Source organism: Protopterus annectens, chromosome 13.part0 (assembly GCF_019279795.1).
Source record: "Protopterus annectens isolate FY-2018-M chromosome 13.part0, PAN1.0, whole genome shotgun sequence".
Lineage (NCBI taxonomy): Eukaryota > Metazoa > Chordata > Ceratodontiformes > Protopteridae > Protopterus > Protopterus annectens.
The window spans coordinates 584,533,987-584,559,032 of NC_056747.1; the positions used below are offsets into that span (position 1 = coordinate 584,533,987).

The 25,046-nt window shown below is 44.5% G+C and overlaps 1 protein-coding gene across 1 annotated transcript in view; it reads left to right on the top strand.

Annotated features, from left to right (window-relative positions):
• The window catches only part of KIAA0753 (KIAA0753 ortholog), a 1,485,993-nt gene that overhangs the window by 399,154 nt on the left and 1,061,793 nt on the right, over positions 1 to 25,046 (top strand). The gene's annotated exons all lie outside the window — the stretch shown is intronic.

Below are 25,046 nucleotides of genomic sequence, written 5' to 3' on the forward strand. Positions count from 1 at the left end.
CTGAGCAGGCACCGGCTTCTGAGGGTGTATTCAGACCCAAACATCTATACATTAAACCAAGGTCAAAGGCAAAGACTAAAGCTCCATCAAAGGCAAAGAAGCAAACTCAAGAGTCACGTGGACAGTTCTCCATGCCCAAAAAACAGATGCTCAAAATGGCCGAAGACTTGATTACCTTGATCAGGGGTTCCCATCCCCCTCCTGATACGAGGCCTAGGCAAGAAACTGACTATGAATGTTCAGATCGGGTTTCCATTTCTTCTGATTCTTCTTCTCATCAGGAATATTCTTTTCCCACCATGAGGATTCTGATGCTGAAGAATCCATTCCTTCAGCTTCTCCTCCTGAGGACTATTCCTTTGGGGAAACCTTGCATACCATGAGGGAGCATTTCCACTGGGAGAGCCAAGATTTTTCAAAATCTAAAAAGAGGCTCAGGGATTTCTTGTTACTACTTCAGCACAAGCCACTAGCAATTCTTCCTGTGTTAGACATTGTAGCTGATGTGTTTTCAGAGTCTAGCCTTATCCCTGACTCCTTGCCTGCAGCTCCTGTTAAGCCTGACAGATATTACAGAGTTCCTGACTCACATAAATTCCTTTTTAAAAACCCTGCTGCAAACCCAGAAACTATTTCTCAGGGTCCCAAGGGAGTTGAGGCTTCCGCTGCAAAAAACCCTACCCCTGCTGACAGGGATTCTAGGGCACTGGATAGATGGGGAAAAAAGGTTTACACATCTGCTACCTTGGCTATAAGGGCCTTAAACTGTCAGCTTCATATGCTCAAATATCAGCAACATGTCATGGCATTGCTTAAACAGAAAATATTGTTAATCTCTGAATGTGCAGAAAACAAGGAAATGCATGATATATTGCATGCAGCTGAACAAGTTGGAAAGCATACTTTGCAATGTGGTTTTGATTCTTTAGAGGCCTCCTGCAGGGCCGCAGTTACAGGTTCTGTAATTAGAGGGCATGCTTGGTTAAAGGAACAAAATCTGCCTGATCATGTTAAAGTTAAATTATTAGATGTACCTTTGCAGCATGATGCTTTGTTTGGTGTTAAGGCAGAAGAGGTGTTAAAGAAAATGGAGGACAAGGCTAAATCTATGCAAATGGTCAAAGATTTCTTACAAGTATAGCTGCCTAGGTTTAGTAGACACTGACCAATTAAGAATTGGTCCTTTCCTGTGTCAGACAGACCTCAAAGAGGCAGACCCAGATGCCCTAGAGGCAGATCCCAGGTGCATGGTTCATACAGGTCAAAGCAATGGGGTGCTTCTACCTCCAAACGTGGAGAAGACAAATCACAGCTTTACAGGAAACGGTCCCAATGACTTCCCCCTGCTGGCACCAAGCACTTATTTCCTGGCAGCACCCTTAGGGGGAAAATTAGCACTTTTTTTCTCAAAATTGGCACTTTATAACCCAGGACAAGTGAGTACTAAATATCGTGTCACATGGCTACAAGTTCCATTTCCATACCCTGCCAAAGGCAAACAGCTGGCCAAATCTGCCAAAAAATCAATGGGCAGAGGCACAAAAACAAGTCTTATCCCTCATGGACATGAGGGCCATTCAACAAGTGCCAGAGCAAGAGCGGGGACAAGGATTTTACTCGACTGTTCTTGGTACCCAGAAAGGACAAGGCCTGGAGACCAATACTGGACCTATCGATTCTGAACACATTCCTGGATATACCAAAATTCAAAATGTTGACTTTGCAGCAGCTTCTGCCCATGCTGTGCAAGAACGCTTGGCTTGTAACTTTATACTAAAAGAGGCATACCTGCATGTCCCAGTCAGACAAATATGCAGAAGATACCTCAGATTCAAGGCTGGCTCAATGCATCACCAATTCTCTGCACTGCCCTTTGGCTTATCTGCTGCACCCAGGGTCTTTACAATGTGCCTGGCACCAGTAATTGCATTCTGCAGACTAAGAAGAATACAAATATATCCTTACTTGGACGACTGTCACATTCAAGCAGAGAACAAGGACATCTTTCTACAGCATCTGGCGTTTGTGAAAAAACTTCTAACATGCCTAGGGTACACAGTCAACGAAAAGAAATCAAAACTAGTACCCTCTCAAGAGATAATATTCCTGGGCGCAAGCTTAAATACAACTACCCACATGGCTTATCTCATGCCAGACAAACAAAGGCAACTGACTACCTATTTCAAAATGTTAGCAACAAAGGCCCAGTTATCTGCAAGAAAAATTCTGCAGGTTTTGAGCTTCATGGCATCCTGCATCCTACTCATTCCATATGCAAGACTGCATATGAGGAAACTACAATGGTACCTACAAAGTGTTTGGATTCAGCATTGCCACAGCCTGGAATCTATAATTACTCTCATTCCCTGCCTGCAACAGGAGTTTCAATGGTGGGCAAAGGCTTGTCACCAAAACAAGGGACAGCCATTCATATTACCCCCAGCCAGGTAGACACTAACAATGGGTGCATCATATTATACCTGGGGGGCCCACATGGCAGGAAGATGCATTCAGGGAACATGGACCTCAAATCAAATGCTTCTACATATCAATCAAAAAAAGATGCTAGCTGTTCAAAATGCCCTGACAGCCTTCAAGGACCTGCTTCATCCAGGACAGCTACTGATAAAGACAGACAACACCACGGTCATGTGGTATATAAACAAGCAGGGGGGTACACATTCTTACCCCCTTTGCAGACTAGCCATGACTTTGTGGGACACAGCATTGACTTACCAAGTACATCTGCAGGCACAATTCCTGCAGGAAGGGAAAATACTCTGGCAGACGAAGTAAGCAGAAACCTTGTAGATCCACAAGTCTTCAGCATGATAACAAAGAAATGGGGATGCCCGGACATAGATCTATTTGCTTCCCCTCACAACTACCAACTAAAGAGATTCTGCACAGGGATTTATCACAGACAAGCATGGAAAGTGGACGCTCTATCCTTCAGCTGGAAAAACTTATCAGTATATGCCTTTCCCTCTCTGCCTCTCCTCCCAAAGGTGCTCCTAAAGGTCAGACAAGAGAAGCCAAAGATGATACTGATTGCACCAGACTGGCCCCGCCAGCACTGGTACCCAATATTAAGGAGCTTGTCTCAATGCCCAGCAATGACCTTACCTCAAGTACTGCATCTACTGTCCCAGCAAAACAATCAGATCCTGCACAGTCAGCTCAGGACTTTAAACCTGACAGCATGGCAGATAATGTAGCCATACAAAACACACCTCTCAGCAAAGCTGTGATGGATGTCATTTTGGAAGCCAGAAGGCCTAGTACTAGAAAATCTTATGCTGGAAAATGGAAGAGATTCTGTGCTTGGAACCAGACACAAGGAACAGATATAGCTGTACCAAATATTACTCAGATTTTACAATACTTAACTGAGATGCTGGACAAAGGCCTATCTTTCTCATCTATTAAAATTCCTGCCTCTGCCATTTTGGCTCATTACAACACAGAGCCACCAATCTTTTCTCATCCCTTATTAAAACAGTACCTCAGAGGAGCCAAAAATTTAAGGCCTCCAAGGAGATCACCAGTGCCTGCATGGGACCTTAACTATGTCTTAGAAAAACTCACCCTGCCTCCTTTTGAACCAGCTGCTATGGCCGATATAAAGTTTTTATCTTGGAAAACAGCTCTGCTCCTAGCAATAAGTTCTGCAAGATGGGTTTCAGAGCTACAGGCACTCATGGCTGTGGAACCTCTTATCATTTTTTATCTGGACAGGGTCTCACTGAGGACAAACCCAACATTTATGTCTAAAGTGGTGTCCAGTGTGGCTCTTAACCAAACCATTGATCTGCCAACTTCTTATCCAAATCCACAGAACAAGGGGGAATGAATTCTGCATTCCTTGGATGTACACAGACAGCTTAGATTCTACTTGGACAGAACCAAAGTTTTCAGAAAGACAGAGCAATTACTAGTGGCATATGCTGCAGGATCACAAGGAAAGGCGATCTCAAAGCAGACTATTTCAAAATGGATAGGTCACTGCATTCATTTCTGCTACTTATACCATGGCAAGCCAGTGCCTAAGGGCATTAGGCCACATTCCACCAGAGCTGCAGCCACTTCAGCAGCCTTTCTCAGGGGAGTACCAACCAAGGACATTTTAGAGGCAGCTACTTGGAGTTCAATGCACACCTTTACAAAGCACTATCCAGGGCAGGCTTTGCCACTGCAGTTCTGCAGGGTCTCATAGCCACTCCTAACACTGTTTAGCTCCAGCCTCCCAACCATAGCTTTGGGAATCTAACCAAATGTAATGACTGCAACAGTGAAACATGAAGAACATAATACAGTTGTGTACACTTACCATAAATGTAGATGTTCGAGTGTATTCACTGATGCAGTCCAGGTTATCCACCCGCCACCCCCCCTTTTCTTCTGATGGAACCTGTCTTTCCTTTTCTGATTTATACAACATATGTGGTGTATTTGCTTGTGGATGAAGGTAATGTTTTTATTGCTGCATGTAATTTTATATATACATATAAATTTTGGCTAGCCTTTATGGGGCACCTGACATCTGGGGCAAGAAAAACTAAAGAAAATGGTGTCGGCTGCTTCTTTTATACCCCTGACGACCTAACGTCAGGGAAGGGGCAATGATAGCCAATGCAGGACCCAAGACATTGGAATTCAGGCCAACTGAGGGCAACCTGCCAGCAGGATTACCCAAATGTAATGACTGCATCAGTGAATACACTCGAACATCTACATTTATGGTAAGTATACACAACTGTACTTTTATGAAACCCAGATTTTATTGATAAACTTAATAGTAAAGGGTTGTATATATATTAATTCATTTAGATACCTAGCTTTTCCACTTTCAGTAGTGGCTAGTAATCCTTCTTTTGTGGAACAGGGATTCATATTTTATAATGATGTCAGATGCTTAATACAGCAAGTAAAAAGACAAAGGGACATATTTTCATCATTCTCACTGCTGCAGTAACCTGTGGGTTATATCTTGCCTGCCAAGACTACAGCAACCAGCCAGCATCCAAATGCTTTCATACTCTCCAGCACGGTTACTTTGGCTGCTTATAGGCTAATCCCTTGTTGGAGTGAGCTATATAAACAGTCATTGTGATTAAAACCTTCAGTTCAATCTTGCTTACTTATGCAGTTATAGCTCTGATTCTTCCCAAAAACAGCCTTTTGCCAGAGGCTTCTTGTCAGATAGATAAGACTCCTTTGGGGATCCCTTCCACAATTATTTTTTTAAGATTTGGGAATATTTTATATGTATTTACCTGTTTTCTGTAAAAACTGAGATATGTCACTTTACGTATATCAGCTTACTTCAGTAGACATTCCTTGAATACCACTGTTGTATCTCTAGGAACTGATTCTAGGTATACCCTGTCAGTTTAAGCCTTAGGGCCTATTTAACATTTTTAAAACCAATATAGTGATTTTTGTTAGTTGGAAAGTATAATTTAAGCGTTGAAGCTGTGTTTTTGTGAGAATGCTTATGTACATTTTTTGACAAACATGTCTGTTTCATTTTTATTGGGCACTTCACTTCTGGGGAAGTATCAATTTTTTTTTTTTCTTTACCTGGAATAATTGTGTGCTGCTCATGTAACTTTTGTGTTGAGCAACTGGGACAACTTTTGTAGTGTTGTGGACTCCTTTTGTGCACTGACAGCTTACCTTCTGATTGACCCCTTTCAGTGTAGCTTAATGTGAATTAGGCTTTCTCCTCAGCTACAGCATGGACAGTTACTCTGGATCTGCTGTTCCTTCTTCCAATGTGTATACAAGAAAATAGTAATAATAGTAATAATAGTAATAGTAACAATAATAATAATAATAATAATAAAACAGTTAAAAGCACAAGCCCTTGCCTTCAGCACAGGCTCAGTCAATGTCTCTGCTGATTGTAGGTTACTCTGCAGTGGCCATTTCTTTTTCCCCAGACACTTACTAGTTTCTTCAGATTCCTCTGGTGTAGCCTTGCCAGCCACTATGGTCCGTGAGTGAGACACTTCCTGTTTAGATATTCTGATGTCTGAAATAGACATAGGAGCACCATCCATTTTAGGTGTGGGAGACATCCTGGCAGGGTCTTTTTGGGGTGGCAGAGGAAAGAGACCTCTTGCTTGGGATGATATGCCTTCCCTTTCTCAGTCTTCCTCTGAGGATGTTCCTAGAAAAAAAGAAGGAAGTTAATAATTCTGATATCAGAGAGATGGTTTGTGTGCATGAAAAAATGATGTTCTTAACTTAGCCAGGAGTTTTGCAGACTGTCAGTACTGAGTCCTAGGTGCCTACTTCTGTTCCTTATTCCTCCATTCCCAGTGATGAGGATGTTCTTTCAGTTGATTCTTATTTGGGCAGAAAAAGGATCATGTCATATGAGGGTTCTGTAGCCCAAGACTCTGACACTCTAGGCAGTGAGCCTGAAACTGTACACATAGAGGCTTTCTGTTTTTCCGAGACTGTCTGTAGATTAAAGGATGTGTTTTCATGGGAACAGGTGGCTGTTCCCCTCGAATTAGGGAGATACTATGATTTTTTAGAACAAAAAGCCCCACATACTGCACCTATTCCTCCCATTCTGCCAGTCTTGGAGGATGCTTTTAATGCTGCCTACAATGCTCCTGATTCTCAGCCATCAATACCTAAAAAGACAGAGAAATTGTGTAAAGTCTCTCTTCTTATAAATGTCTCTTTTCCCATTGTAATGCAGATCCAACAGCTATTTCTTCTACCGCTCCTGCTGCAAACAGGCTTCTTAAAACTCCTAACCCAGCTCCTGGGAATAAAGAGATTAAGCTACTGTGCAAACTGGGCAAAATAATTTTTTCTTCCTCTACTTTAGCCTTTAGAATCTTTAATTACCAGGGCTATGTGTGGAAGTTTATGCTGAAGTATACCAATAGATGTGACGTTGTCCTAGCTAGCCTTCATTCTTAACAGATTGAGTTCAGATTCGATCCTTTGATCTGACTGTGCCTTATGTAAAAGGTCAAGGTCTTTCAGTAGCTCATGGCTAAAAAACCCTATCCCATGGTGCACTATGAGAGCTTCCCAGATCTCGTGTACTGCTAAGCAAGATCGACTGCTCGCTTCGCTAATTCTGGCTAAGTACAACTTTATATTGCTGTATCTGAAGTATTTACTTAATTTGGTCTTCAACCTGTGGGTTACAGATCCATATCGGATGTGAGCTGGCAACTTTTACTAGCATCAGCTCCGAGCTCCAAACTCTTCCCCTTACCCATAATACACCTCCACTGCCTTCCATCCCCAGATCTCGTTTGCTGCAAATGGCTTATCCATCGTGATCTCTTGAGCTCCAGTTTTAGTTAAGTGGGTAAAACCTTTTTGAGTATCTTTTTTTCTTCAGAACTTTATTAGATAGTGTTAGTACAGGTCCCCTTTCTCCTCCCCTCGCTTGGTACGTCGAGTTATAGAGTTTTAGGATAGTTAGAGTAGTTAGTACTGTTATGTAGATTGTAGCTTCCCCTCCCCCTTTCAGTGTTTTCTGTGTACTAGTGTGGTGAGTGGGTGTGTTTGTGTGCCAGTTAGAAAGAAACTGCCTTTTTTCTTAAGTTATCTTTCTATTGAGATAGTATGGCTGAAAAGTTTGTTTTCAAGCGTTGCACAGAGTGTGGCCATAAATTATCCCCTGTGGATGGCCACACTCTGTGTGTTTTGTACTTAGGCGTGGCCCATCTGAGTGTGGACTGCAGCATATGTGCGGGCTTCAACCCCTGTGCCATTAAAGGTAGAAAGACCAAGTGGGTCCTCAAAGGCCTTCTTCCCCCTTCAGAATCTGTTTCCTCATCTCCGGCTTTGGTCACATCGGCTGCTGTGGCCACCTCTCCTTCCTGTCTTCCTCTGGCTTTTCCTCCCTCCCAGCCAGGGACTCAACCTCCTGTACCAAAGCCTGTGGTAGAGGAGCAGAAAAGAGGTAGAGAGAGGGAGAGAGAGTCGAAGGCAAGGGCAAAAAGAAAGAGGTCTGTGGACCTCGCATCACCTTCAAAGACGCAACGGATCAGTTACTTTCCTCAGCTCCGATCTCTGTGGTTCTCCCTGGAGCCGGGGGAGACGCATTCAGCTTCTTTTTCTTTGGTGCCCTGACCCACCAGATCAGAGTCCGTGGCCTTGTCGAGGTCCATCCGGTTCTTGTCTGACATGGATCTGGATAAAATGATGAGGAGATTTATCCGTACTCAGATTCAGATGGGGGTCTTGCCAGTCCCCCCTCCCTCAGAAGGTGGGGAGCTTGCTTTCTTTTTTCCAACCTATATCTCCTTCTCTAATCTGACTTTTGGGTTTGGAGTATTCGGATCCGAGGTTGGCTTTGGTCAGGGGGTCGGCGCCAATGGTACCTGCTTCCTCAACACTGACAACTGCCTGGAGCATATCTGAACTGACCAGCTCGGATCCGAGCCACTCTCGGAGCCGGAGCTTGGGTGTCAGATCTGAGGGAGTGGAACCCTTTTCTTTGGCTCTGACTTTGTCAGGCCAGGTTCCCTCACTCAGAGCTCTGTCCACCTCAGGTCCAGCTCCTATTCTCTCATCGGACCCGGGGAGACCGGCCTCCTCATTGGTTTCTCAGGAGGTTCACTGTCCTTCGGCGTTCGTGTTAGAAAGGGTTCTCTCCGATGGATCGACATCCCTGATTGCCCCCTCAGACTCCACCCAGACCCCCTCAGCTCTGTCTATGGTCCCCTTCATTTTACCAGAGGGACAGCTCATGCTCGAAGAGCCCCAGACAGTTCCCCCTGAGGAACAAGTGGCTTGCAAGCTCCCCCTGGAGAGCCCCACTGGAGAGGTACCTTGCAAGCTTACGTGCAAGAGGAGGCACTTTGACTCCCCCGAGTCCCTCACCGAGGACACAGGCTTGGATGATGGAGAAGGTTCCTCTAGGTTACCTCCCGAAGATGTCACCTTTGGAGACATCATGGAAATCCTGCGCCAACGGGGAGGTTGGTCTGCCCCCAAGCCTTCTTTTGATGAGTCTGTGTTCCTGGTGGCTTTTGGCATGGGCCCATCTACTTCCTGGGTGTCCCCTCCTGCGGATCCTTTGGTGGATCTGGTCACCTCGCGGGCATGGAAGGAACCGGACACCATGGAACCTATCCCAAAAAGACAGGATAAGATCTTAGATCTGCCCATAGACAGACCAGCATGGAACAAGGGCTCCCCCTTAGACGCCATGGTGGTAGCAGCAGCCACTAAGAAGGAACTTGCACAGGAGAATTCCTCGATCTATCCTCCTGACCGAGAGTCACGACTGATGGACCGTCTAGGGAAGCGGGTTTATGCTTCAACTACCTTTTCAATTAGGGTGCTGAACTACCTGGCCCATGTCACCAGACTCCAATGTGACCTGGTAAAGGAGCTGGAGGAGTCTCCCCCCAAGTCCATGTCGCAGGAGGACAAGGCTTCATTCTCCGCAAGGATGGCCACATTAAAAGCAGTATCTAACACGTCCATGCGACTCCTTTCATATGCTACGGAAGGAGCGACTAGGCCGGCTGGGTCTGGCGTGTCCATGAGGCGAAACGCCTGGCTCAGGTTATGTCAATTTTCCGAACACTTCAGGGCATCCTTTGCCAGTGCCCCTTATGATGGCTCTACACTCTTTGGTAAGACTGTCAAATGGACATTAGCCCAGAGTGAGAAGGATGGGAAGACACTTTCTGCTGTTGGGATCTGCTTCTCTAACCCTCAAAGGTTCTTTTCCCGGAGCCAGAGAGGGCAAAAGAAGATGTGGTTCTGGAAGTCACAGTATTCCCGGGACACTCAAGGCTCTTTTTCCCCCAGAGGCAGAGGGGGACAGAATGGACACTGGTCCAGAGGCAGAGGGGGTCCAAGGAACTTTGGGTCTCAAGAACCTTTCTCGGACAGACCCGGGCAGCAACCCTGAGGGGTTTCCCGACTGCTCTACTCTAGAGGCAGTCGGGGGATGATTGTCCTTGCACCTGGCGGCATGAGAGTCCATAACAACAGACCACTGGGTGCTTCAAATGATATCCAGAGGATACTCTATCCACTTTGTGGGTTCCCCCAAATCTCCCAGACACCTCCCAGATGTACCACCCATGCAAAAGGAGGTAGCAGCACAGGAAATTTCCAAGCTGCTAGAAAAACGAGCCATCAAAACCATCCCCTAGATCAGTCTGGATTGGGCTTCTACTCCAGGTTCTTTTTGGTGCCAAAGAAAATGGGGGACTTAAGGTCCATTCTGGACCTCTCTACCCTGAACCTGTCAGTTGCCAAAGAGAAGTTCCGGATGGTCACATTACAGTCCATCATGCCGTACCTGCAAGAGAGCGACTGGATGTGCTCGTTAGACCACCAGGATGCCTACTATCATGTAAAAATGCACAGAAGCTCCAGGAGGTTCCTCCGCTTCCAGCTAGGAGTCCATCATTACCAATTTCGAGCCCTACCCTTTGGTCTCACCAGAGCCCCCAGGGTGTTTAACAAAGTGATGGCGGTGGTAGCAGCTCACCTGAGGCTTCAGGGGATTTAGGTCTATCCGTACCTGGACGATTGACTCCTCACTGCTCCCACAAGCCGTCTACTCTCCCAAACCAGGGATTATTTCCTGACTCTTGCCCTGCGTTTGGGGATTACAATCAGTGCATCCAAATCTCTCCTAAATCCTGTACAGGTGATATATTACATTGGTGCCAGGATAGATACTCTTCAGTGCAAAATCTTCCTGACCTCGGAGAGAGTTCAAAACTTCATAGGTTCATAGTTGGATACTAGGCTATCTCCCGAAGGCATTTATTAGCCTAGCCGGAATGTGTTGGCTTTCGCCACCCCCGTAGATTAGTTCCCTGTGCCTCTGTCCAGCAGAGCCATTGAAGTGATCCCTGGGGTAAACTTTCTGTTTCCCATCCACTCGTCAAGGTTTCTCTTGAAGAGGGTTAGCGAGGAGCTCTGCCTAATGTAGATTGGAATCTTGTTCCAGAGCATGGAAAGTCTCTGGGACAGGAATCTATCCCTCCAGCATGTCCTATTTATTGTTGTGGTGAGGTTTAGATCCCTGGAGCATGTGGCTGTTGTGGTGAGGTTTAGATCCCTGGAGTGTGTGGCTGGAGGGGATATGGTTTTCTTTACGTGGAGTATGTCCATCAATTCTGGGTTGGACATGGCCTTGTATGTCAGGCAGAGATCACCTCTGAGTAGGCGGTATGCAACTGAGTACAGCTGGAGTTTCTTCAGTCGAGCTGCATAGGGCATCTGCTTGAGGCCAGTGATCCTCTTGGTGAGGAACTTCTGTGGTCTTTCCAGTTGTTGCAGGTGTCTTGTAAGATACATCCCAAATGGGGCAGTATACTCTATGATGGGTCTAATGAGTGTTGCGTAGAGGGGCCCAATGACCTCTTTCGTTCTGGATGCAAACTGTTTTGTGATTAGGTGGGCCACATAGAAGGATTTTCTAACCACTTTGGCAATGTGATTATCAAAGAAGAGGTTGCTATCTACTTGGGTCTCCAGATCCCTTATTACATCTTTCATATTTAGGGGGCTACCACCTATGTAGTTTGTGGGTACTTTGTTTTTTCCAAAGGGGATGACAATGCACTTTTTGACATTTAGCTTGAGACCATGGTTTTGACACCAGGTATCTGTCTCAGTGAGACCCTTTTGGAGGATGTCTGTGTCAGCCGGAGAGTCAATTATAGCCCCTAGTTTGCAGTCGTCTGCGAACTTGGTGAGCCATAGTCCTCCTATGCTTGCCTGCACCTCTGAGAACTATATGCCGAACAGGAGGGGTCCTAAGACTGAGCCCTGGGAAACGCCACTTGTAACAGGTTTAGAGTCAGACCTAGCTCCTGCAACTCATGCCATGTGGGTTCTATCTGTGAGTCAGTTGGCAACCCATCTCGTGACGTAGGGGTTTATGTTCAGGCTGGTGAGCTTGTCTATAATACCTGAGTGGGGAAAAAGGTTGCATGTCTCCCTGATCTGCCATTCTCATCTCCCAATGGTGGAATCGGTGTTGAGGGCCTTAGGCTCGATGACGGCGACCATAACTCTTCTTCCGTGTGCTCGGTGACACATGAGAATTCTGCAGTGGACTCTAGCTGTTCAGTGGTCCCTGTTGGAACTGCCATTGACATATCCAATTCAATTCAGTCGAGTCTGTTGGTCATCCCTCATATGGTGGATGTGTTCTCCGGGCGACCTTTTGTTCCAGTCCCAGCCCAAGCCACAGTGACAACGGATGCCTCCCAACTTGGGTGGGAGAGTATTGTTCTGGCAGGACAGTCCAAGGTCTGTGGTCCCCCATAGCGATGAGGGCGGTCCTTCTAGCGTTGCAGGCCCTTCATGCCTTTCTTCCTCTGGGGACGATTGCTATTCAGTCAGACAGCATGTCAGTGGTCTGGTATATCAACAAACAAGGGAGAGACCAGATCTTGCCCCCTTTGTTGCGAGGCCATGAGAGTGTGGGAATGGGCGATCTCCACCAGTCGCTTTCTCATTGCAACACACATTCTGGGATGGTCCAACATTCTAGCGGACAGGCTAAGTCAGACCATTCTGATGTCTTACGAGTGGTCTCTGAACCTGTCAGTAGCGTAACAGATCTTCAGTGAGTGGGGTCAAACTTACTGCAATCTCTTTGCATCTCCTTCCAACGCGAAATGCAGCAAGTTTTTCACTCTGAACCCCCTGGTGGGGGGAGTCCCTCAGAGACGGTCTAGTTCATGCTTGGCCTCCTGGTCTTCTGTATGCTTACCCACCCACCAGTACCTCTCATTCCGAGGTTTCTACAGAAAGCCCGTCGACTCGGGAGCAAAGTGATCCTTATTGCCCCGTTCTGGCCTCGCCAGGTATGGTTTACCTCCCTTTGGTCTCACCTTCTGGCTCCGCCTTGGATCCTAGATCCCATTCAGGATTTAATTTTCCACCCTTCGGGGGTGCCTCATCCGAATTTGGACAGTCTGAAGCTCACGGCTTGGCTGCTCCATTTCCTGTTATTTCTAGGACTCCTGAACTATCCTCCTCAGTTAGATCTATTTTGGTGGCTGCTCATAAGTCTTCGATCAGGAAGGTTTATCGCAGCAAGTGGAAACATTTTTCCCTGTGGGCCTCTCAAAGAAGTTTAGATCCTTTCACTGCTCCTATTTCTGCCATTCTTGATTTTCTAGCTGATATTTTTCAACACGGACTTCAAAAGGAACAGAATACAAAAAACAACAAGCAACAAATCCACTTGTTTAAAAAATGACCACTGGAATCCAGAACAACACACTAGAATTTAATATAGGTTAAGCGCTTTTCGTCCGGTCCCAATACCCGGACTTCTTCAGACCTATATAAATTCAAAATTCATTAATTTAAGCAATTTACTCATCCACTTCAATTAAGTCTCCACCAATTAAAATACACTCCTGTTAATCATAATTTAAGTATACAACTACACAAAACAATTAAAACAGTAAAAGCACAGTCCAACTATTGCACTAAGTCTAATGTGTGTTATACTAACATCCTTTTGTGCAATTTAAAACGTGAACACGCAAAACACCACCGAAATTGAAAACAGTTATATATTTTATAGCAGTTAAAAAAACTGTTATACGTTTTATAATAGTTAAATACCTTAACCTCCTATTGTTGAAACAATAAGAAGTTTTTAAAAAAAAATAAATTTTAAATCTTGTACAAAAGTAAACGGATCGGGATTTTTTTTCAATTAAAACCCTGCTTTACCTGGTACTAATGTTTACCTACTCAGACTCTTCAGCTTTAAAACACAACTAAGGGATATTCTTTCACTGAGACCTGGGTCTCTGCTAGCATCTAACATCAGTTGCCAAATGAGTTCCTGTTTTTCTAATAATAATGTAAATGGCCCTTCCAATCTGTTTCTACATGGTCCAACACTCTAAACAAAAAGGAATGGTCAGCAAATTGGTTACAGTGTCTAGCCAAGGCATTCTCTTTTTCGTTTTCCTGATATTATACAGGTGCTCATATATCCTTTCTTTTAGCTTCCTGTCAGCTTTCCCTTTTAAACAAGTGGATTTTTCAACATGAAGCTAGTTTGCCATCTCTCATTTTCATGTGAGCGAGAATTCTGCCTCTTTACCCTCTTCCAGACTGTGTAAAGTTTTTATCAAAAGCACCTTTTTGTTACGCCCCTCAGTCAAAGATCCTGTTCCCCCATGGGACCTTACTATGGTTCTTCAAGCTTTGGTCGCTCCACCTTTCGAGCCTGCTGCAACTGCAGATCTGACATTTTTATCTTGGAAAACAGCTTTTCTGGTGGCTATTACCTCTGCAAAAAGGTTTCAGAATTACAGGCCTTGTCCATCAAAATTCCTTACGTGATTTTTCACAAAGATAGGGTTTCCCTTCGAACCAATCCATCCTTTCTTCCTAAGGTGGCATCACCAGTCAATATCAATCAGACAATCAATTTGTCTGTGTTTTTTCCTAATTCTAACAAGATGAAATACAAACTCCACATTAGATGTTTATAGATTCTATTTACACAGGACAAAAAATTTCCGGAAATCTGATCGTTTGTATCCTTCTATAAACCCTTTTTGGGGAACCTGTCTACAAGGTCACTATAGCTAGATGGATTTCTTCATGCATCCTGCAGGTCTTGAAAGACAGAGGCATGTCTCCTCCAGGTCAGGTGAAAGCACATTCAACTAGGTCCATGGCTACGTCTGCGGCCTTTTGGTCTAGAGTGTCTTTGGATAATATTTGTTCTGCAGCTACTTGGTCCTTATCTCATACGTTTATTTCTCATTACAAATTGAATTTGATTTCCAGAAGGAGAGCATCCTTTGGTTCCGCAGTGCTCCGTAATGTCCTTCCATGAGGGCCTTCCAGGAGTTTAGTAGCTGTGGACTCTGTCCCACAGGTTGAAGACCAAATGAGGTAAACTACTTCAGATAAAGAAGTTATGTACTCACCATAACGTTCCATCTGAGTAGTTGTACTTAATTTGTCTTCAACCATCCCTCCCTCCTTCCCCCGGACCTTGGCGTATGATCAGCCCACGGGCTGCAGTATAGGTCACAAGAAAAATTTTTCAGGTTGGGTTATCAGTATAAGGTTCAGCATACTCAATCTGGGGATGGAAGGCAGTGGAGGTGTGTTATGGGTAAGGGGAGGCGTTTGAAGCTCTGAGCTGATGCTAATAAAAGTTGCCAGCTTAGATCCGATACGGATCCATAACCCACAGGTTGAAGACAAATGAAATACAACTACTCAGATGGAACGTTATGGTGAGTACATAACTTTTTTTTCTGTCAAATTCTTTCTAGTTTTTCTTCAGAAAACCTGTTAGTTGTAGTCTTTAGGCTATTTGTATTATCTAGCTGTGTTTGTAGTGTTTTTTTTTTTTCAGCTGGTTGGCCGTGGCTTTCGCCTAGCTGTTTTTTCTCCCCATCCCAGTTAACTTTAAACTATTTTCAAAACCCATTTTAAGTTAGAGGGCTTTTCTGTTTGAATATATTCCTGTTGTGTGATAAACAGTTAGTTGAAATTAGACAACTGTTTTTTCTACTCTAATTTGTAGCTTAAAAAAAAGTTTTTTTGCATTATTTATTGTGTGCCATTGTTTTTGATATATACATATTTATGTATAGTTTTAGTCTTTTTCAAAATGTTTTCTAAGGATAAAGACAAGGATTCAAAACAGTCTGGATTTAAAAAAATGTCAAGATTGTGTTCAGAAGATGTCAATTGCTGACAGACACACAATCTGTGTTTACTGTTTAGGAGCTATGCATCTCCAGGAAACATGTTCAATATGTTATTCTTTTACTCATACAGTTCTCCTCGAGAGAAAGAACAAACTTATTTTAAGAGGTTTACTGAAGACCCCCTTCTCAGAAGGCTATTCAGGAAGGCCAGGGTCTTCAAAATCTCCCTCCTCAAAATCTGATAAGGGAACTGGAAAAAGATCATCTTCATCTTCTTCCAGTGCTCCATCAGAGCCGCCAAGAAAATTACAAAAACTTGCATCTCCAGATCTGAAGCATTCCGGGTCCAAGAAGTCAATGGCACCGACATCTTCCCAGTCTGAGCAAAAGGCAATGGAGAGTCAGAACCGCTCCCCAGTTTTGGAGCCATTTTCCTCGACTCTGAGGTCGCCTGTATTATAGTCCTTGAAATCTCTAACTCCTTCATCTTGGTCTTCTAGGAGTCTATCGATGATGATATGGATTGTGTGGTGCAGAGGCTGTTATTGACCCCAGCACTGGCCAAATTGTTTTTGGATTCTTCCCTTCTGCTGCAGTGCCTCCTCTGATCCCGTATTTTGGAGCTGTAATGTCCGGTACTGATACTGGTGGAAACCTTGGAACCGAGACCTACTTTGGCATCTTCGGCACAAACTTCTACACTGATGTCCTCCACTCCATCAGAACTGGAGGAGTCTAGGCACCGACTCTCTCCAGTCGGGTCTGGGGAGGTGAGTCAGATCGGACAGTTGTTGGATCCGACCTTGCCTCTCGGGCATCAGCTCAGATGAGCTCAGCTCCTACCTCTGCCTTGGAGCCATTGTCTTTGGTGCCAAGGGGTCCCTCGGTTTCTTTGGATCCAGGGTCTTTGGATCCAGGGATCCTCTTTGAGCAGGGTCGTGGGGCCTTCAAAGCAATGAGGAGAATACTGTCTCCACAGGCAGTTCCACAGTCATCTTCGGATATTTTTCCCCCTAAGGCACTGATGTCCACCTCTGTAACCTTTGATGCACAGGGATACTGAAATCCTAGGCTTCAGAATGCCCCTCAGGGTGCACCCCATTCTTCCGAAACTTCTCCAGAATACCCTTCTAAAGAGGTCCCTTGGAACAGGTTATGCAAGAGGAAGCATTTGGACTCCCAGGAAGAGTTTGTCACGTCTGATACACAGATCTTGATGATCCTGAGGGGTCCCCACGGTCACCTTCTGATGATATCTCCTTTGCAGACATCCTAGAAATACTAAAACAGAGAGGTGGCTGGAAGACCAACAACCCTTAAGACAAGGAGTCTATTTACCTGAATGCCTTTGGATCTCACCCTTCCTCCACGTGGGTGTCTCCACCTTTAGATGAGCTCATGGATCTGGTCTCTCAAAAGGTTTGGGAGTCTCCAGATTCGGTGGAACCTTTTCCTTGGAGGCCAAATAAGTTCATTACTTCCCCGATTGACAAAACCTTTCTGACCAAGGGAGTCCCGGTAGATGCTATGGTGGTGGCAGTAGCATTTTCTCTTCAATGACTTTTGCAATTTGATCGCTGAACTACTTTACCCATTTTACAAGATTACAGAGAGATCTCCTGAAAGAGCTAGGTGATACTCTCCAAGTTTCAGTAGCTGCAGGGGTTTCAGATATGGTTTCCTCTCAACTCTGTACCTTAAATTTTGTAGTAAATTCCTCCATGATGCTGATTTCTTATACTGCAGATGGAGCGAGCAGAGCAGTGGGTTTAGGAATTTCCTTGAGACCATTCTTGGATGCGCTTGTGTGATTTCGTGGAGCCCTGCAAATCTTCCTTTATGAATGCCCCAGTTGATGGCTCATCTCTCTTCAGTCCGAAAGTAAAAGACACACTCACCAGGTGGAAGCAAGAAGGAAAGACTCTCTCTGCCATGGGAGTCTGTTTTTTCCCTACCTACCAAACCTTATCCCAAAGGTCAGAAAGGTAAACAAATGTGGTTTTGAAAATCTCAGAGAGCTTTCCAAGACACACGTGGTGATCCTTCCCCTAGAGGCAGAAGGGGAAGCGCTAATGGAAGAATCCAACCTCGTGGCCGAGGGGGTCCGCAGAATCAGGGTGACAGAGAATCCTTCTTTAAGCCCTTTCAGTACTCCTGAAAGGAGACCCGCCTGTCCATATCTGGAGGCAGTCAGGGGACGCCTATCTTTGTATCCAGAGGCCTGGCAAAAGATAAAAGATGAATGGGTACAAAGAAATTATCGATAAACTCACCAAACTAGACATCAACCCCTATATCATTAGCTGGGTTGCAAATTGTCTCACAGATAGCACACAGTGTGAAAGTAGCGGACTCCAAGTTGGAGTGCTGACCAGTCACGAGTGGAGTCCCACACGGATCATTCCTGAGTCCTCTCCTGTTCAGCATCTACTTCTCAGAAGTCCAGGCCAACACAAAGGGACACTGGCTGACTACGTTCTCAGATGACTGCAAGCTGGGAAGCATTATCAACTCCCCAAGTGAAGCAGACATCCTACAGAAAGGTCTCACTGAGATCAATGACTGGTGTCGAAACCATGGCCTTAAGCTTAATGCCAAAAAATGCGTTTTCATCCCCTTTGGTAAAAACTTGGTTCCCATTAATTACCACATCGATGGGAGCCCACTGAACACTGAAGGCATTATAAGAGATCTGGGGATGCAGGTTGACCGCAACCTCTCCTTCGACCACCACATTGCCACTGTGGTCAGAAAGTCCTTCTGTGTGGCACATTTCATTACCAAGGGTTTTGCATCCAGAAGTAGAGGTCATTGTCTCTCTCTACTCTTCCCTCATTAGACCAATCATAGAGTATAATGCCCCATTTGGCATGTACCTCACTAGACACCTGCAACAGCTGGAGAGACCACAGAAGTACCTCACGAAGAGGATCATGAGCATTAAAACACATGTCCTACACAGACAGACTCCAGCTATTCTCTGTCTCATATCACCTACTTAGAGGTGATCTCTGCTTGACTTACAAAGCCATGTCTGACCCAGCACTGTTAGAAATGCTACATCTAAAAAAATCCCAATCCCTCCGCACCACACACTCCAGAGATCTCATCCTCATTACCACAATCAACAGAACATGCTGGAGGGACAGGTTCCTCACCCAGAGACTGCCCATGCTCTGGAATAGACTTCCCATACATGTCAAGCAGTGCACCTCTCTGACCCTCTTCAAGAGAAATCTTGATGAGTGGATGGGTAATAGAAGGTTCACCCCAGGGATCACTCCAGTGGCTCTACTTGATAGAGGCACTGGGAACTAATGTCGGGCAGCAATGCCAGAGTCCTTCTGTGGGCTAGTCTTATAAAGGCTCTAGGGCCATTAGCCTAGTACACACCTGTGAACCTATATCCAGAGGCTACTTCATTCTCTTCTCGCCCTGCCCAAAAAATAAGAAACATCCCAGATGTTCCACTCAATCAAAGGGAACAGGCAATTCTAGAAATTCAAAAGTTGCTAAACAAGAGAGTCATCCAGTCATTCCCTGCAGACCAACTAGGATCCGGAACTTACTCAAGATTCTTTTTAGTTCCAAAGAAAACAGGAGACTGGAGACCAATTCTGGATCTTGGCAATCTAAACAAATCAGTAAAGAAATCCAAGTTCCAGATGGTAACACTGCCGTCTATACTCCCATTCTTAGGACAAGACAATTGGATGTGCTCGATAGACCTTCAGTATGCGTACTAACATATAAAAATAGACAGGCAATCCAAAGGGCACCTGTGCTTTCAGCTGGGAGCCAGTCACTATGAGTTTTGAGCTCTGCCCTTTAGTCTCACCACAGCCCCCAGAGTGTTCACCAAGTGTATGGCAGTGATCGCTGCTTACCTGAGATGCCTAGGATTCCGAGTGTTTCCATACTTAGATGACTGGCTTCTAACCGCCACCACCGAGCATCTACTAATTCAAGCAAGGGACTCCACACTACTCCTTTGCTCTCAATTAGGAATCACAATAAACTACGAAAAATCTGCCTTGTTGCCATCTCAACGCATTGTTTTTATAGGAGCAAAACTAGACACAACAAAAATGATAGCCAAACTTCCTCCAGAAAGGACAAGAGCCCTTTGAAATCAGATTTTGGTTCTCCTTCCAAAAAAGAAAGTACAAGCAAAGACAGTTCTAAAAGTCTTAGCGACCATGGCAGCAACAATAACACTTATCCCTCTAGCTCGTCTGCACATGAGAATTCTCCAGTGGTTACTTTCCAGTCAGTGGTCAATACAAGAGCTACCCATGTCCCACAAGATAGTGCTGATGGAATCCTGCAAGAAAGAGCTTCATTGGTGGCTAGATTCCAGTCTCATGACATTGGGCTTTGTATTTTTTTACTTTGCTTTGTACTCCCTCAGCCATTAGCCATAGTGACCATGGACGCTTCCCAGATAGGGTGGGGGAGGGGGCATTATACCTTGGCAGGATCATGAGGCCCATTTACACATCAGTGTCCTAGAGATGAGAGCTGTGCTTCTAGTGTTTCAAGCACTTCAGGACTCTCTTCCCCTGGGGACTATTGCAATACAGACAGACAACATGTCAGTAGTATGGTGCATAAACAAACAAGGTGGAATGAGATCTTACCCTCGTGGTCAAGAGGCCCTGAGAGTGTGGCATTGGGCAACCTCTTCCCAACACTTTCTAGTTGCAATGCATTTCCCGGGGAAATCCAACGTGTTTACAGACAGACTCAGCAGTGTGATTCTGATGCTCCACGAGTGGTCCCTAAAACAGGAAGTAGCGGAAAAGATTTTTTTCAAATGGGGACAGCCTTGCTGTGACCTTTTTGCCACATCCATAAATGCCAAATGCAGTAGCTACTTTGCCCTGATCCCTCCTCCGGTGGAGTCTCCAAAGGATGCAGTTGTACACAATTGGTCCTCGGGTCTCCTCTATGCCTTTCCTCCCTTCCCATTGATACCCAACGTTCTGTAGAAAGCCAGCCACTTGGGAAGGGAGTTGATACTCATTGCCCCATTCTGGCCTCATCAAATATGGTTCCCCTTCCTGTAGCCTCATCGTCAGGAGGAGCCCTGGATTCTGGACCCATTTGCAGATCTGCTGACTCGTGCATCAGGAATGCTCCATCCTTCTCTTCAAACCCTCAAGCTGACAGATTGGCTGCTCCGATTCCAACCATAGCCAGACCTCCTGACCTCTCTTCCTCCGTGAAACATATTCTAATCTCCTCTCAAAAGCCTTTGATGAGAAAATGATATAGAAGTAAATGGAAAAGATTTTCTCTATGGGCCTTGGACAATCACATCGACCTTCATTCCACCCCCAATTGCTTCCATTCTTTAATTCTTAGCAAAGCTATTCAATGAGGGTTCTGCGGCTGCTACTATTCGAGTGCAATTAGCAGCAATTTCTAATTTTCATTTTGGAGAGTCGGGTCAAATGTGATGTCTAACAGACTGTGTAAAGCCTTTCTTAAATGTATGTTGTTATTTAGACCCCTTCAACACTGTGGGACTTAAATTTTGTTTTATCCTGATTGATACTTCCCCCTTTTGAACCAGCCTCATCATGTGATCTAAAGTACCTGACATGGAAAACCATTCTGTTGATAGATTTTACCTCTACAAGAAGGGTTTCAGAACTACAAGCTTTATCAATAAAACCGCCATACTTGATTTTCCACAGAGATAGAGTATCCCATCGGACAAACCCTTCCTTTCTACCCAAAGTATGTTTAGAAGCTAACTTCAATCAATTCATAAAACTACCAATTTTTTTCCCCAACTATACGAATAAAACTGAATATGTTACACCAACTGGATGTACACAGACAGTTATGTTTTTACCTACACAGAACTAAAGACTTCAGAAAATATGATCAATTATTTCTGTCCTTCTCAGATTCAAAGGAAGGTGCTCCTGTATACAAAGTCGCACTGTCAAAATGGCTATCAGACTGTATTCTCTTTACTTACAGATCTCAAAACAAAGAACTCGTAGACAAAGTGAAAGGTCACTCTACAAGGGCCGTGGCAACTTCCTTTGTCTTTCAGGCTAGACTGCCTATTGATACTATCTGTGCTGCAGCGACATGGGCAAGACCACATACCTTTATCACTCATTACAAAGTGGATTTGGCCTTCAGGAACAGGGCTTCCTTTGGGTCCACTGTTCTGAAGAATATACTCCCGTGAGTCACCCAAGAAAGATAGTGCGAGGGACGCTGTCCCAACTTAAGAATGAAGGCTAGATAGTACGTCATCACATAAAGAAGTTATGTACTCGCCATAACTTTCCATGTGTATTGTCCATCTAGCCTTCCTTCTTACATCCCACCCTCCTTTCCCCCACCTATTGGCTCCTAGATGACCGAAGTGATGTAATTGACTATTCATGTTCTCTGACCCTCTTGTATTTCCTCTATGAGGTCTAGTTATTTTTTGTTTGTCTGCAAACAAGAGCTGGGGAGCTCTCCTAGTGCATCATGGGGATAGGGTTTTTTAGCCACAAGCTAATGGAAGACCTCGAGCTTGTGTAAAAGGCTGAGTCAGATCTGAGGATCAGATCCGAACCCAACTTGTTAAGAATGAAGGCTAGATGGACAACACACATAGATTGTTATGGTGAGTACATAACTTCTTTTTATCTGCTTCCCAGCCTCCTAAAGGTAGGTCATACTTGAATCAAATTGTTTTTCTAAACATGCCTTAAAAAGGGTGCATGATTGTGCTGATATTGTTTCCAGGGTTTCAGCTACAATCTTGAGAAGATTTGTCTGAGTACTTAATCAAAATTTTTCAAATTAAAATCAGAATTGTTGAATTCCCCTCTGGATAGGGAGGTTTTATTTTGGTCTTCTGCTAAAGAAGTGCTCCAGCAGTGGGATGAAAGGGATAAATTAATGTAACGAATTTTTAGGATTTTTCAGGTCCCCAGGTTCTTTCCTTTCAAATCCTATATTACCTTTAAAAGGCAAAACAACCAGACAGTGCCTCCTGCTTAACAGGCAGACTCCTAAGAAGCGATGGCAGGAGGGGACCAATAACAATCCCAAAAAGCAGGGAGTGTTTCCAAAAAAGAGGTCAGGTTTCCACCTCTGAATGGCTATGCCAGAAACTTGCATACCTTCCCTTCCCCAGCTGTTCCTGCATTTGTTTCTCTTTTATAGAATCGAATGCCCAGTGCTCCCTTTTGGCAACAGATAGTCTTAGATAAATTGTTTTGAAGGTGGTCCAGGAGGGTTACATTTGGCAATGACTAGAAAAGCCCCCCCCCTCCTTTCAAGATAATTGTCCGCACTCATCAAACAGAGTTGTATCCCCAAGTGCTCCAACATGTTAGAAGCTGGAGTCTGTAGAGCATGTTCCTGCAGAACAAGTAAAGAACTTTTACTTCAGAATATTTCTAGTTCTACAGAATAAGCTGTCTTTTAGGACAGTTGTGATTCTATCTTTTCTCAGTCTTTTTTGTGAAGATTCCAAAATTCTAGATATTGACCCTTCAGACAGAGTTAGCTCTGGTCCCAGATCACAGTGTTATAGTAACTTTAGACCTCAAACATAATTGCCATCACATTCCTATAGCAAACAATTCAAGAGGTTTCTAATGTTCTGTGTATCTGGGTCAAGTTATCAGTTCTGTGCTTTACCCTTTGGGCTCTCCACTTCTTTACAGACTGGATCTACTCACACAAGACAAGGGAAGTTTGATGCACCACAATGTCAAACAACTTCAGTTGTCTGCCTGGATGATTCAGTTTTGATACCTGTTAGGCATTTCTTTCATGAGGATGTGCAGCAGGTACTGAAGCAGGCAAAAAAGCCTACTACTAGAAAATCATTTATTGGGTAGTGGAAGAGATATTCTAGTTGGCGCCTTGACAGTGACCAGAGATCCATCACAAATTTTGTACCACTGGTGCTCAAATATTTGTAAGAGTTGCTATCCTCTAGCCACTTTTATTCCTCTGTTAAGGTTTATCTTGTATCCATTTCGGTATGTTAGCCCATGGATCCCCAAAGTGTTCTCTGTTTATAGTCAAACACTGTCTGAAAGGAGTTTTACACCTGAGACCTTCTCATAGACAATTTCATCATCCTTAGAATCTCAGTTTTTTGCTGGAGAAATTGACTGTCACTCTGAACTTCTGAACTTGCCTGTCAGGCTGATTTAAGGTTCATCACTTGGAAAACTGATCATCTTATTGCGTTGACATCTGAATGAAGAGTATCTGAGTTGCAAGCTGTCATGATGGGAGAACCCTACCTGTTTTGTTGTTACAAAGCCAGGGAGACTGTATGCACAAACTTTCCTTTCATGCACAAGGTTATTTCAGAATTCACATTGAATCAGGACATTAAGCTCCTGGTTTTCTATCCAGCTCCTAAAAACAAGAGAGAGAAGATTCTATACACACTGGATGTGCATAGATAACTCTGGTGCTATCTTGACAAAAACAAAGTCCTTCAGGAAAGCAAGCCAGGTATTTAGTTTTTTTTCTTGGCGTAAGAAAGGTCAGCCTTTGCATAAATAGACTATTTCCAGGTGGTTGCCTTCTGCTATTGTGTTTTGTTACTGACTTAATGGAAAATCTATTCCAGGTAGTGTTAAGGCACATTCCTGTGGAGCCTTAGCTTCTGTGAAGGGATACTGGAAAGGGGTGGATGCTAGAAGTATTCTACAGGCAGCAACTTGGTCCTCTATCCATACAGTTGCAAAGCACTACAAAGTGGATTTTTTTTCCAGGTCTAGAGTAGGCTTTACTAAGACAGATCTCCAGGGCTCCTGGATCCTTATCCTTCCTCTTCACAGGTTGAATAAGATATGATAGTCTACCAATAGGCTAATGCAGCAGTGAAAATGATGAACATAGTACAGATGTTCATCGTGTTTCACTGTTGCAGTCATGACTGTAGGGTTCTCCCCTGCCAGCAGGCAGCCCTCGGTCGGCCAGAATCCCAAAGTCTGGGTCCGGTGTCGGCTGTTCAACCATGCTCCCTGACGTCAGAGCGCCAGGAGTACAAAGCTGACAGCCGAAGCCATTTTCTCCAGTCTTTCTTGCCGTGTGGTGATAGCAATTCGCAAGTGCCGGTCGGCTGACTCCTGATGAATTTTTCTCATATACTTCTGCCCGAAGACTTTCTTCTCCATTCAAAGCTAAGTACCCCATTGGGGAAACTTTTTTCTTGCTCCACTCCGATGTCAGAAAAAGTTAATAATTGCATTTCATGTGGGAAAAAAATACCTCATAAGGATTTTCATTCTTACTGTATTCCTTGCTTAGGCCCTGACCACGACGTAGCTAGTTGTCGGTTTTGTGCTAGATTCAATCAACGTACAATTAAGCGAAGGTACGATT